Source organism: Sminthopsis crassicaudata, chromosome 6, assembly GCF_048593235.1.
Source record: "Sminthopsis crassicaudata isolate SCR6 chromosome 6, ASM4859323v1, whole genome shotgun sequence".
NCBI lineage: Eukaryota > Metazoa > Chordata > Mammalia > Dasyuromorphia > Dasyuridae > Sminthopsis > Sminthopsis crassicaudata.
In genome coordinates, this window is record NC_133622.1 from 255,620,715 (window position 1) to 255,632,735 (window position 12,021).

The 12,021-nt window shown below is 60.6% G+C and overlaps 1 protein-coding gene across 1 annotated transcript in view; it reads left to right on the plus strand.

Moving 5' to 3' along the window:
- Nucleotides 1-12,021, plus strand: part of OSBPL5 (oxysterol binding protein like 5) — a 68,640-nt gene that overhangs the window by 23,895 nt on the left and 32,724 nt on the right. The window lies entirely within an intron of this gene.

Below are 12,021 nucleotides of genomic sequence, written 5' to 3' on the forward strand. Positions count from 1 at the left end.
CCTGGCTGCAGGGGTGTGGCTCTGGTGGCACCGGGCCCTCTGCTCACTGTGGAGAGAAGCCTCATGGCTGACCAAGCCCCCAGAAGCCCCCGGCCCCAGATTTTCAGATATCTTGGTTACAGGGCCAGCTTTGGCTTTCAGCTGCCATTCCCAGCCTGCTCTGAGTGCCATTCTTTGCCAGTACCCCCATTATTCAGACCCTGGAGCAGCAGTGGTTTGGGGCCCCTCTTCCTGGGCCGAGGAAAATTATTTTGGGCACTGATAACATTCCAGATGCCAGGGGGATTGTGCCAGTGTGAGATAGCCTGGGGTGTGGCGGGGCCTCTGGGCCTCCAGCTTCTCATTCAAGCAGCACCCTTCTTGGAGACCAAAACCAGAGCCCTGCGCAGGGGGTGGCGGAGGCCGGGCTAGCCTTGGAGAGTGGGAGCAGTGGTCTGGAGGGCGCTCACAGAGCAGAAGCCAGACTCAAGGGGCTCCCTAAGGGGCAAAAGCACTGGATTTGGAGTCGCGGGGTCAGGGGTGCATCTTTTGCTTGTCTGTGAGACAGGGCTTGGAGAAGAGGGTCTTTCCAGACTTGGTTCTGTGAGGGGCCTGGTGAGGCCTGGATTTGGGGCAGGAGTGAGCCCCACTGGCTTCTAGAACAAGTAGGGGAGAACTAGAGCCTCCAGAAGCTCCAGAGGCAGACTCGCCTAGGCAGTTGGTGGGTTTTGCTGCTGCCCCACAGCAGGGGTGCCCTCCAGGAGCATCTGCAGGCCCACAGCTGGCTAACCCGGGGCTGCAAGCAGACCATCTGCCAGCCTGGAGCATTAGCTAGCCACCGGCTCTGGAACAGAGATTGGGCGACGTGCCAGCAAAGGTAGAAGGGCCAGGAGCCGGGGCTCCCCAGGGCCGGGCCGGGTTGACGAGCTCAGGAGGGGCGGATTGGGGCCCGCCCCACCCCTAACCACCCAGTGGGGTCCCTCCTTGGGACTCGCAGGATGGGGTCCCCAGACCTTCGGCAAAGAGTCCTCCCAGGTCAAGGAGGCCCAGGATAGGCCTTGGTTCTGTGGGCTCCTTCCTCCTCCACCGGCCGCCAAGGGCCCAGGAAAAGCAAAGGCTGACAGATAGCTGGCCAGGCGGAGGCTTGAAGTACGCATGGGGCCGGGGCCTGTGGGCCAGAGTGGGAGCGCCACGCTGGGGGCTGGACAGGCCAGATGGAGGCCGTTTGCTGGGCAGAGCTCCCCAGCCATGAGAGCCGCCATGGAAGGGGCCGCCTCCTCCTCTGGGGGCTGGGTTTCCCCCTCAGTGGAGGGCTTCAGTAATGGGAGGCCAGCTCTCGCTCTCCGATGCTCCGCCATTCTAGCTACTGAGGTGAGAGAGGCTCATCCCCAGGACCTGCCCGCCGAGCCCTTGTTCTTCCTCTGAGAGGCCCTTCACTAAGGCAGGTGGCCATGACTTCGGGGCTCCTGGAAGCCCAAGGTTGTGGGGACCACCCCCTCCCGAATTGCCAGGCCCAGGGAGCATGGGACGGCGTCAGCCCTGCTCTGCACACGTGTGCCCCCAGAGAGTGGCGCTCTCGCTCGCTGGACCCCCCGCTGGGGCAGCCCTGGTGTCAGGCAACGGCTCTGGCAGTCTCCTCTCCTCCCAGAATTCCCTGCTAGTGTGCCCTGAACCCCTGAGGCCCGCTGCTGCTCCCAGCGAGGTGCCCTCCCCCTTGCCTCAGCTGAGACCAAGCCCTCCTCATGCGCTTCCCCCCTGCCAGCTGCCATTCCCTTGCCCCCTCAGAAGGTCATCTCCCTGGGGGGGGGGCGCCCCTTCGTGTTCCTCTGGCCTCATCCCCAGCACAAAGTAGGTGTTCTGCCATGCCGGGATTTCCTTTTCTTGACCGAGCGCATCGGGATCCCTTGGTCACATGGCGCATAAGGGGAGGAAGACCCGAACCCTGGTCTTCCCCAGCCTTGTAGTCGCTCCCCAGCTTTTGTGGAGGGGGTTACAGGGAGCCCTCCAGCTGTAGCTGAAGAGGGGGGTCTGGGGGGCGCCGCAGGGGGGTCTTTTGGGCTTTGGGGCTTGGCAGAGAACTAGCTCCCCCCAAGAGCTTCATCCATGGTGTCAAGGAAGGGGGTGATCTAGAAGTGGCTGCTGAGCCGAGCAGAGGCCCAGAGAGGAGCGAGAAGGGGAGGACGGCCTTGGAGTGTGGCCCCTGTGGGGGGAGGGGGGAGGGGATCAGCCTTGGAGTGTGGCCCCTGTGGAGGGAGGGGGGATCAGCCTTGGAGTGTGGCCCCTGTGGAGGGAGGGGGGAGGGGATCAGCCTTGGAGTGTGGCCCCTGTGGGGGGAGGGGGGAGGGGAATCAGCCTTGGAGTGTAGCCCCTGTGGAAGGGGGGGGGATCAGCCTTGGAGTGTGGCCCCTGTGGAGGAGGGGGCGGCAGTGGGGGGAGGGCTGGACTTGGAGGTAAGCCCAGAGCCGGACTCACTTCTCCCCCGTCGCTGTTTCCAGAGGATCTGATTTCTAAACAACGATAAAAGAAAAAAGAGCTTAGGAGGCCCCGGCTGCCCTGGGTGAGCACAGCGGGGTGCACACCGAGGCCCCCAGGGGGCAGGGAGGGGCCGGGGTGTTCTCGGAGTCTCCCGGGACTGAAGCACCCTGTGACTTGAGCGCCTGATCACCAGCGGGCTGGCTGGGCATGGGGCGAGACGCCCTCACTGGGGTCTCTGGGCAGGGCCGGCCTCGTTCCCCACCCCTCCAGGTCCCCAGCCTCCCTTCCTGAAGGAGGAGGGGTGGACAGCCAGGTCTCTGGGCCCCCCCCCCGCCCCTGGGCGCCTCAGTTATTACCAGGCAGAGGCTGGTCCCGCCCACTTGGCCTCCAGTCCCCATGGGCGGCTGACAGGAAAAGAGAAACAGCCGCTCTTCCTCCCCTGCCAAGAAGGGGTGTTTTCCGTCAGAGTTGGAGGGAGAAGCTTCCCAGGCTGCGTCAGTGTGGCTCAGGCTTTCCACTTGTTCCGGCCCCTGCCCAGACTTGGGCTGGCATCCCGGCGGGCCTGGGGAAGCGGGGAGCCCAGGACCCCCATACCCCCAAAAAATCCTAACTGTCCTCGGGAAGTGGCAGAAGGGCCCCTCGGGCCTGAAACTTCCCTCAATCAGCCATCCGTCCAGCCCTGGGCCTCCGCCCTGCGTGTCCAGCCCTGGACTCAGCTTCCCTGCCCTCCTTGCAGTCCCAAGGGGCATTTCCCTACAGGAACAGGGCAACCAAGCACGGGCCCAAGCCCAAATCACCCCCTTTCCACACTCCCGTTTGGTGGGGTCCTTGTGGCTGTCCCCAGGAGCCTTCCCCCCCGGCAGCCCCTCGTCTCCTGTTGATGACCTGGCACTGCCCGCTGCTTGGCAGTTAGCAAATGTTAGGCCGCAGTGAGCAGCCCTAGGAGGGCAGAGGTGGCAGGGGCACACGGAGAAGGGTGGAAGGGATGGCCCAGGGGCCCCTCGAGGCCTGAGTCATTGTGGGGGTTGGAGGAGCTGCCCATCAGGTCACCTGCCCTGAGAGAAGGGCAGCTCCAGTGGGCAGCTTTGTCTCCACGGCCCCAAGGGTTGGCCGATGCATCTGGCCATTTGGTGGCCGGGCTCCTCCCTGACTAGAAATCCTCACAGCGTCATGGAGGAGAGTCGGGTCCTCCAGATGGGAGTGGCCGGGGTGGGCACCTCGGGCCCCCAGGGACATCTCAGCCGGCTTTGTCCCCCAGATGCTCCCAGGAGTCACTAATCTGTGGTTGGTCCTTCCTATGGTGCAGGAGATGGAGGGGGAAGGCAGAGGAGGAGGGAGACCCAGAGAGGGAGGGGAGGATGGGATGGCGTGAGGGCCGGGCTGGAGTGGAGGAGCGGACCCCTTATCTGCGTGGGGAATGGCGGCCGGAGTCGCAGGCCCTTCCTTCTGGGTTTGTAGCTTCCCTCACCGTGCCAGGCGGTAGTGCCAGCCACACCTGGCCACATCCTGTGGGCAGTCAGACCGTCCCAACAGCCAGGCCTACATGTCTGTTCCCACAGAGCTGGGGGAGGGAGCCGCCCACCCCAGAGCCCGCTCCGGACAGGGCCTCCCCGTGCCAGCACTCAAAGCCATTCTGAGGCTGGACGTGGGCAGCGGCCTCTCCAGGCTGGACATGGGCGGTGCCCTCGGCCCCAGCGGCCTCTCCAGCCAGTCCTCTTGGGCCCGACCCCAGTTTGGGACAGGATTGGAGGGGAATCTGGTGGCCTCCCATGAGGAGACAAGGCCCAGCGAGGCTTGGAGGAGGCAGAAGCATGACAGGCCTGAGAAGGGCCAAGCTGGGGCTAGCCAGCCCGGTCTGGGAGGCCGCCCCGAGGCTCGGGACAGTGTTTGTGCAGCTCTTGCTGGGGGCCGGGCTGGCCAGGGCTGAGCCAGGGCCCCCGTTCCGGTGTGTTCTGCAAGCACGTCGGTTGGACTCTGGGAAGAGAAGGGGGTCTGGACCAGGGGGCTCATGTGTGCTGGACCTTCTCCCCCAGAAGGACGTCCGGAGGGCGGTCCCACTGGGCAGCCAGTCTCGGCTCTGCCTCTGAGCTGCTCCCCCCTCTGCCGCTGTGGGCCTCAGTGGGCCTCAGTTCCCCTGCTTGAGAGGGAGTCTCCCCGGACCTCCCCATTTCCTCCCTCATCACTCCCGCCCGCTTCCTTGCCTTTTTCCCAGAGGAGCCGCCCAGCTTGACCCCCTCCCAGGACATGGGGGGTGGGTTCATTCCGGATCGGGGACCAGATTTCTTGGCTGGAGTCTGCTGGGAGAACCCGGGGCTTTCACTCCCCCGTAGTTCCTTCCATGGCACGATGATAGGATTCAGGCGCACAAATAGTTAATGTATCAGCGCGCCACACAACGGCTCCCACTGATGGGGCTCCCGGCCACTCTTCATCACCACTCCCTGGTGCCAGGGAAGCAGGCACAGGAGACGGAGGCTCCGGGAGCCAAGGAGCTGCTCAATGCCGCTCTGGACCTTCCCAGCAGGGGCTTGGCACTCCGGCCGTCTGCCCCCAGGGAGAACGGGGCCCCCTCCTGCCCATCCCCTGCCCCAGCCTACTCTCCCCTCCCTTCTTCTGCAGTGAGCACAGGCATCCTGGGAAATCAGCCGTGCTGGGCAGGACAACTTCTGTACGTGGGCGCCGGAGCAGAGGGGAGAGGACTGGTGGTCAGCAAACCTTTGTCCACCTGTCTGCTGGTCACGTAAAACGTGACAAGTGGCAAGAGCTGATGCAGGGGGAGGAGAGAGCCCCAGGGCTCCTGGGTCTTTGGGTAGTGTGGGTCCCCCAGGGAGCCCCAGAGCTCCTGCCTGTGGCTCCCCAGTGGGAGGGAGCCAGCTTTGCTAGCTGAGAGCACCGGCCCGGGACCCCAGCCCGCCCCCAGAGCTGCTCCCGGCCTCCCCTCCTCACTGCTCTGCTCAGCTCTGCTGTGTCTTGGGTCGGGGCCACTAGCAGGTCGACAAGGGGAGCAGTGCTTCAGCCGGGGCTTCTCTGGCCCAGTCCTTGGCGGCACGAAGGCCGGGCCTGCCCGTCACCGTCTGCGGGTCGGCCCCTTATGGTCCTTCGGATGTTGCAGGACTTGCTGACAACGTCCACCTCCCCACAGCGTGGTTGGCAGAGTCCCCGGGGGAGGGCTTTCCACACACTGGGATTGCGTTTCCGGGCTGAGGCAGCACCTCATGGGCCGTCCTCCCCTCCTGTCTGTCACCCACCCCAAGCAGCACGTCCACTTCGGCCTTCTCTCATGCGCTTTGCTGGGCACATCTAGGATGTGGGGGGGGGGATGTGGGAGGGGGCCGGAGACTCCCCCATGGACAGACACTGGCATCTACCCATGCAATCTTGGCCCCTTGAGCCAACCCACTTCTGCCCTTCTCCTCAGTCTTTCTGACTCTATAATGGGCTTGTAGGTCATCCTTCTGTTCTTCCTCATCCTCAGTAACTGTCCTTGTCCCAGCATTAGAACTGGGAGCCAGGGGGCAGCTAGGTGGTGCAGTGGATAGAGCACTAGCCCTGAATTCAGGAGGACCCGAGTTCAAATCTGATCTCAGATGTTAACACTTCCTAGCTGTGTGACCCTGGGCAAGTCACTTAACCCCAGCCTCAGAGGGAAAGAAAAAAAAAAAAAAGAAATGGGAGCCAGGATGCCCAGATGGATGCACGAGCTTGCCCGAGGGCATAAGCCATGGCTGCCCGCTGCCCTTGCCACCCAGTGCCTTCCCAGGAAGGGCCAGGGACTGGGTCATTGACAGTCAGCAAGGCGGGCAATCATTAAACACTAGCAAATACCCACTGGGGAGCAGGTACTGGGCCCGCCAGGGAGTGCTGCAGGCGCGTGCCATCTGGGTAGCCCTGGCTAATGGCCAAAGCCCTCAGTTCCCTCATCTGTAAAGATTTAAAAACAAACAAACAAACAAACAAAAAATGCCACTATATGTGTTAGCTACTTAGCTAGAGTTTTGTCCTTCAAAACTCCCGGTCGTCCGCATCCTGCCCACCTTGTTTTATTACTCCTTGGCCTTCCTTTAGTTTTCTCTATTCTAGGTACCACTAGGGACCACTTCTTTCCTATACACAACTTTTTCTTTCTTCCTTCTGACCTTTTTGCAGTTTCCCCAGTGCCCATAATGCTCCTCTCATCTCACTCTGCTTCTGCTTCGACTCCAGAACCACCTAGGAGACTTTTCTGTATCCATCTAAAATTAAATTGGGATGATTTTGTCTATTTAAAAATTCTTTCTCTTTCCCTCTCCCCCCTCAACATATGTCTGTGTGTGTGTGTGTGTGTGTGTATGTGTGTGTGTGTATGTGTGTGTGTATGTGTGTGTGTATGTATGTGTGTGTATGTATGTGTGTGTGTATGTGTGTGTGTGTGTATGTGTGTGTGTGTGTGTGTGTGTACAATGAATTGTTTCCTGCTAGAAGGATGTAAGCACTTAGAAATTAGGAACGGTTTTTCATTCTGTCTTTAAAAATAGCTAGCACCCACCACATTGGGAACCATGGATGACTAATAAACCTAGAATCTGACAGGAAGGGCCAAGACGGCAAAGGAAGAGCAGGAACTTTCCCACTTCTCCCCTGAACATCTCCAAATCCCTTTAAATAATCACTCCATACAAATTTTTGTACAACAGAGCACACACAGAAAGAGAGTAGACAAAGTTAATTTAGAAGGTCAGCAGCAGGGATGGTCTGTGGCACCAGCACACAAGTCTAGCATGACGTCCCAGTGTCAGCTGCGCCAAGCAAAACGCCAGCCCCAGCGCCGTCCGTGGGGGAGGGTAACGCTGTGCTAGGGTCCATGAGGGCGGGTGATGCTGGGCAGGTCCATGAGGGAGGACAACATGGGGGGGGGTCCATGAGGGAAAGAAAGCTGCGCTAAGGTCCATGAGGGCGGGCGACACTGGGCAGGTCCATGAGGGCGGGCGACACTGGGCTTTTCCGTTTCACTGGGAGCTCTTCATGGGCAGGAAGTGCCTTTTTTTCTCTCTGTGCCTGCCCCCCCCCCACACTCAAGTATTGGGCTGAGAAATGAAGGGGTTCTCTCTCTAGCCCACAAAGTGGAGAGGGCCGGGAAGCTAAGGAGACGGCTCCTGCATAGGGGAAGGGGCGAGGCATCTTTGGAAGTGGAGGCAAGGAAAGCTGGGGAGTGAGCCGGTCACGGGTGGGGAAGGAGAGGGACCGCAGAAGCCCTCTGGGGCCGCAGCTCATAGGTGCCCTGGCAGGGGTCTGCCCACAGGCGACTTTTAATTAAATCTTGAAATGCAAATATGTGTCCAGCCTCCCCCGCACTCCACGCACTTTGGGTGAGGGAACATCAGCGCTCCCACCTCCCACCTCCCGGGGCTCGGCCTTCCCTCCTGCACGAGCCCCCTCCAGCCTCAGCTCAGAGGCTGATCTGTTGGTTGGTTGATTGACCGGTACCCATTGCCCCGGCAGCCCAGAGAGAAGGCGGTCACTTTGGGTCCAAGCTCTGCCCACGGAAAGCAATGGACGAGGAGCTTCCCAAAGCCCTGGAAGGGTTTGCTCCTCCCCGGAAAAAGCACCCCAAGATTCAAGTCCTTGTCCTTGGATTGCTCCACTTTTTGAAACAAATGACTTGGATGACGGCATTGTTCTCATGCTGAGCGGGGAGCGAGGGGAGAGCTGACCCAAAGGACCAGGGGTCAGAGTTCAGGCTGCCCCCCCCCGGGCTGAGGAGCAGAAGAGGAAATCCGGTCCCCAGAAATGTCAGGTCTGACCCGGCTTCGCAAAAATCATCTTTTGGAACCAAGGTGGGAGGAGCAGTGGCTTGTCTGGGGCTGGGAGGTAGTGGACCCCAGGTCAGCATGAATCAGCAGCAGATAAGGGGTCACCAGGGAGCACCCCAGAGCGGCGGGCCTGGGGCAGCAGCCCTTACGTAATGCCTGTGCGATCAGTCCCTTAACCCGTCTGCCTACTGTGCGCTAGTAGCCCGAAGATTTAGTCCGTGTCCTGGTCTGGCCATCGCGCTTGGGGCTGGGGACTCGATGAGGTGGCTCCTGGGGCCTGAGGCTGTGGGTCAGGGAACTCAGGGCAGGCTCTGGCCACTTGGCCACGACCCGGGGCCCAGCCTGGCTCTGGTACTGCCCAGAGCCCCGGTGGGACCCAAGCATGCCCACCCCCCCACCGGGAGCGCCACAGGGACACCGGGACAGACACTGGGAGAAGGGGCCAGAACGTTCCAGGACCCGCAGAGGGGAGGAAAAAAGGCAATCGGGCCCACCTGGGGAGGCTTTCTCAGGAAACAGCTGGAGCACATCTGCCGCTCCCCAGGGCTTCCAGCGCCAGAGCTCCGACTGCAGGAAACTCCCCCCCTCCCTCCCAGGTGATGCCCCCCTCCTGACTTTCTCTGCCCCTGGCATCCGGCCCAGAGCTCTTTAAGCCCCTGAGTCCAGTCAGTGCCCTTAGAGGCTGGGACTGCGAGTGTGGCTCAAGGGAGAAGGCACCGGCTTGTCTGAGAGCGGGTGAGGACTTAGTGAGCGGCATCTGGCAACACTGAGAGCCCACGCTAGGGTGGGCAGCTCAAGCGAGGCCCGGCCTAAGAGCTTAGTAAGAGTCATCAGGCTTTAAAGGAACGTCATTGTATCCGCGTCCTCTTTGTTCCTCTCCCTCTGTCTCTGTGTCTGTCTTACTGTATGTGTGTCTCTGTGTATCTGTCTCTATTTCTGTCTCTCTGTATTTTTGTGTCTCTCTGTGTCTCTGTCTGTTCCTATCTCTGTGTCTTTCTGTTTATCTCTGTCTCTGTCTGTTTCTCTCTCTCTTTCTCAGTCTGTTTCTATCTTTGTGTCACTATTTCTGTTTCTCTCTGTGTGTATCTGTCTGTGTCTCTATATCTTTTTCTGTCTCTATATATCTTTGTGTGTCTCTGTGTCTCTATTTCTGTCTCTCTGTGTCTCTGTTCCTGTCTCTGTATCTTTCTGTCTGTTTCTCTGTCTCTGTCTCTGTCTGTTTCTCTGTCTCCATCTCTGTCTCTGTTTCTCTTTCTCAGTCTGTTTCTATCTTTGTGTCACTATTTCTGTTTCTCTCTGTGTGTCTCTGTCTCTGTGTCTCTGTTTCTGTTCTCTGTATCTTTGTGTCTCTTTCTCTCTCTGTATCTATCTCTGTCTCTGTATCTTTGTGTCTGTGTCCCTGTCTCTGTTCCTGTCTCTCTGTCTCTTTGTGTGTCTCTGTTTCTCTCTGTGTGTCTCTGTCTGTTTCTACCCCTGTCTCTCACTGTGTCTCTGTCCCTCTGCATGCATATGCATATATGTAATATATACAGTATTGTGCAGTCATTTCACTTGTGTCCAGCTCTTCATGACCTTATTTGGGGCTTTCTTGACAAAGGTACTAAAGGGTTGGCCATTTCTCCAGCTCGTGTTACAGATGAGGAAACTGAGGCACCCAGGCTCACCTGGCTGGGAAGGGTCTGAGGCTGGATTTGAACTCAGGGCCCCGAGGCTTGGAGGCTCCCGGACCAGCAGTCCGTGCCCTGGGGCGCCCCCGGCCGGAGATACACGCACATATCAGTAAACACACACATGTCTGTACGTCTGGGGGTGTGCAGGAGTGTTGGTGAATGTCTGAGCTCACGGTGGAGAACCACAAGAAAGCCCCGGACTTGGAGCCCAATTCTGGCCTAGAGTGTAGGCAGTAGCGGGTGTCCCGAAAGCCCTGGTGCCCCCTTCAATGTTAATTAACACCCTCGGAGCGCACCGGGCCTCTTGGGGCGCCCCCAATGAGGACGGAGTCACCTCGGACTCCCCGGCCTCCTCTGCAGAGGGCGTACGTGAGCATGCTGAGCGCCCTCCGGACTTCTGCGTCCCCCAGAAAGGCAAGGTCTCTTACACGTGTCCCTGCTGGGGTTTGGGGAGAGGGAGGGGCTCCTCTCGCGAGGCCCGAGGGACAGGCCGCAGCCCCTGAGCGATCCCCCGTGGCCAGCCTGTGGGCCCCGAGAGGGCCATTAGGGCAGACATCACCAGTCTGAGGGAAGGGCAGCGGCCGCAGCTCCTGAGCCGAGCCCCTTCCCCCTCGTAAAACCCGAGTAGAGAGCCTTCTTGGTTCTGTTTGTGCATGTGGGTGCTGCCTGGCTGTGCCCCCCGGCGCCAGAAGGGAAGGGGGAGGCAGCCCCTGTGGCCATGGGGGCGCTGCCGACGCTGAGGGGCGTGGGGCCCAGCCATCGTGGGCCTGGGAGGTGCAGACAGAGGTGGGGAGGGAGGCTGGAGGAAGAAGGGGCTCTGGCTCCTGTCTGGTCACCAGCAAGAGCTCCCCTTGCCCTGGGGAGGGGCCCAATCCCCTTCCTGTCTCCGGGCCTCAGTTTCCCCAGCTCCCACCTCTGGAGGGCTCCCAGCCGTGCAGGGATTATCCACAGCAAAGCCCCGCTTTGGAGAAAGTCCATCTCGGGCAGCTTCTCCCCCACGCCCCCTTTTCCTGGCTCATCTCCACTGCTGTCCCAGGCTATCCACCCATTGCCCCAGGAGAGTCTGAAAAGTGGGTCTGATGTCTGAGGGCCGGCCCCCCGGCCCCCCCGGCCCCCCAGCCCGAGGTGTTTGCATTTTACTGGGCCATTTGAATGGGAGAGTCTTCCAAGTGCTGCTGAGGAAGCACTGATAGGACTTCAGACATGGAGGTTTTCCCCTGGCAGCCCTCTCCTTCTGAGGAGGGCACGCACCCAGGCAGGCCCACAGCCACACTCCCCCCCCCCCGCAGACACGCCCTGTCCTGGGCTTCCTCCAGTCTCTCAGATTTGTTTCTTCCTTTCACTATCCCCTTGGGCCCCACCCCGGCTCCCCTCTCATCCGGTCCTGAACACTCCCACCCTCCCTGGCTCTCTCTGAGCTCCACTCTGCCAGCTCTCTTTGTCCTCCTCCCTCCTTAAGCCCCCAGCCTCAGGCCACCCCTGTGCCCCAGGCTCTTGATGTGACTTGTCAGCTCTGACCAGCTCCCCCAGGTGCAGCAGATCCCAGTTCCAGGTACAGCAGATCCCAGCTTCCCCAGGTGCAGCAGGTCCCAGTTCCAGGTACAGCAGATCCCAGCTTCCCCAGGTGCAGCAGATCCCAGCTTCCCCAGGTGCAGCAGGTCCCAGTTCCAGGTACAGCAGATCCCAGTTCCAGGTACAGCAGATCCCAGCTCCCCCAGGTGCAGCAGATCCCAGCTCCCCCAGGTGCAGCAGATCCCAGCTCCCCCAGGTGCAGCAGATCCCAGCTTCCCCAGGTGCAGCAGATCCCAGCTCCCCCAGGTACAGCAGATCCCAGCTCCCCCAGGTGCAGCAGATCCCAGCTTCCCCAGGTGCAGCAGATCCCAGCTCCCTCAGGTACAGCAGATCCCAGCTCCCCCAGGTACAGCAGATCCCAGCTCCCCTAGGTGCAGCAGATCCCAGCTCCCCCAGGTGCAGCAGATCCCAGCTCCCCCAGGTACAGCAGATCCCAGCTCCCCCAGGTGCAGCAGATCCCAGCTCCCCCAGGTGCAGCAGATCCCAGCTCCCCCAGGTGCAGCAGATCCCAGCTCCCCCAGGTGCAGCAGATCCCA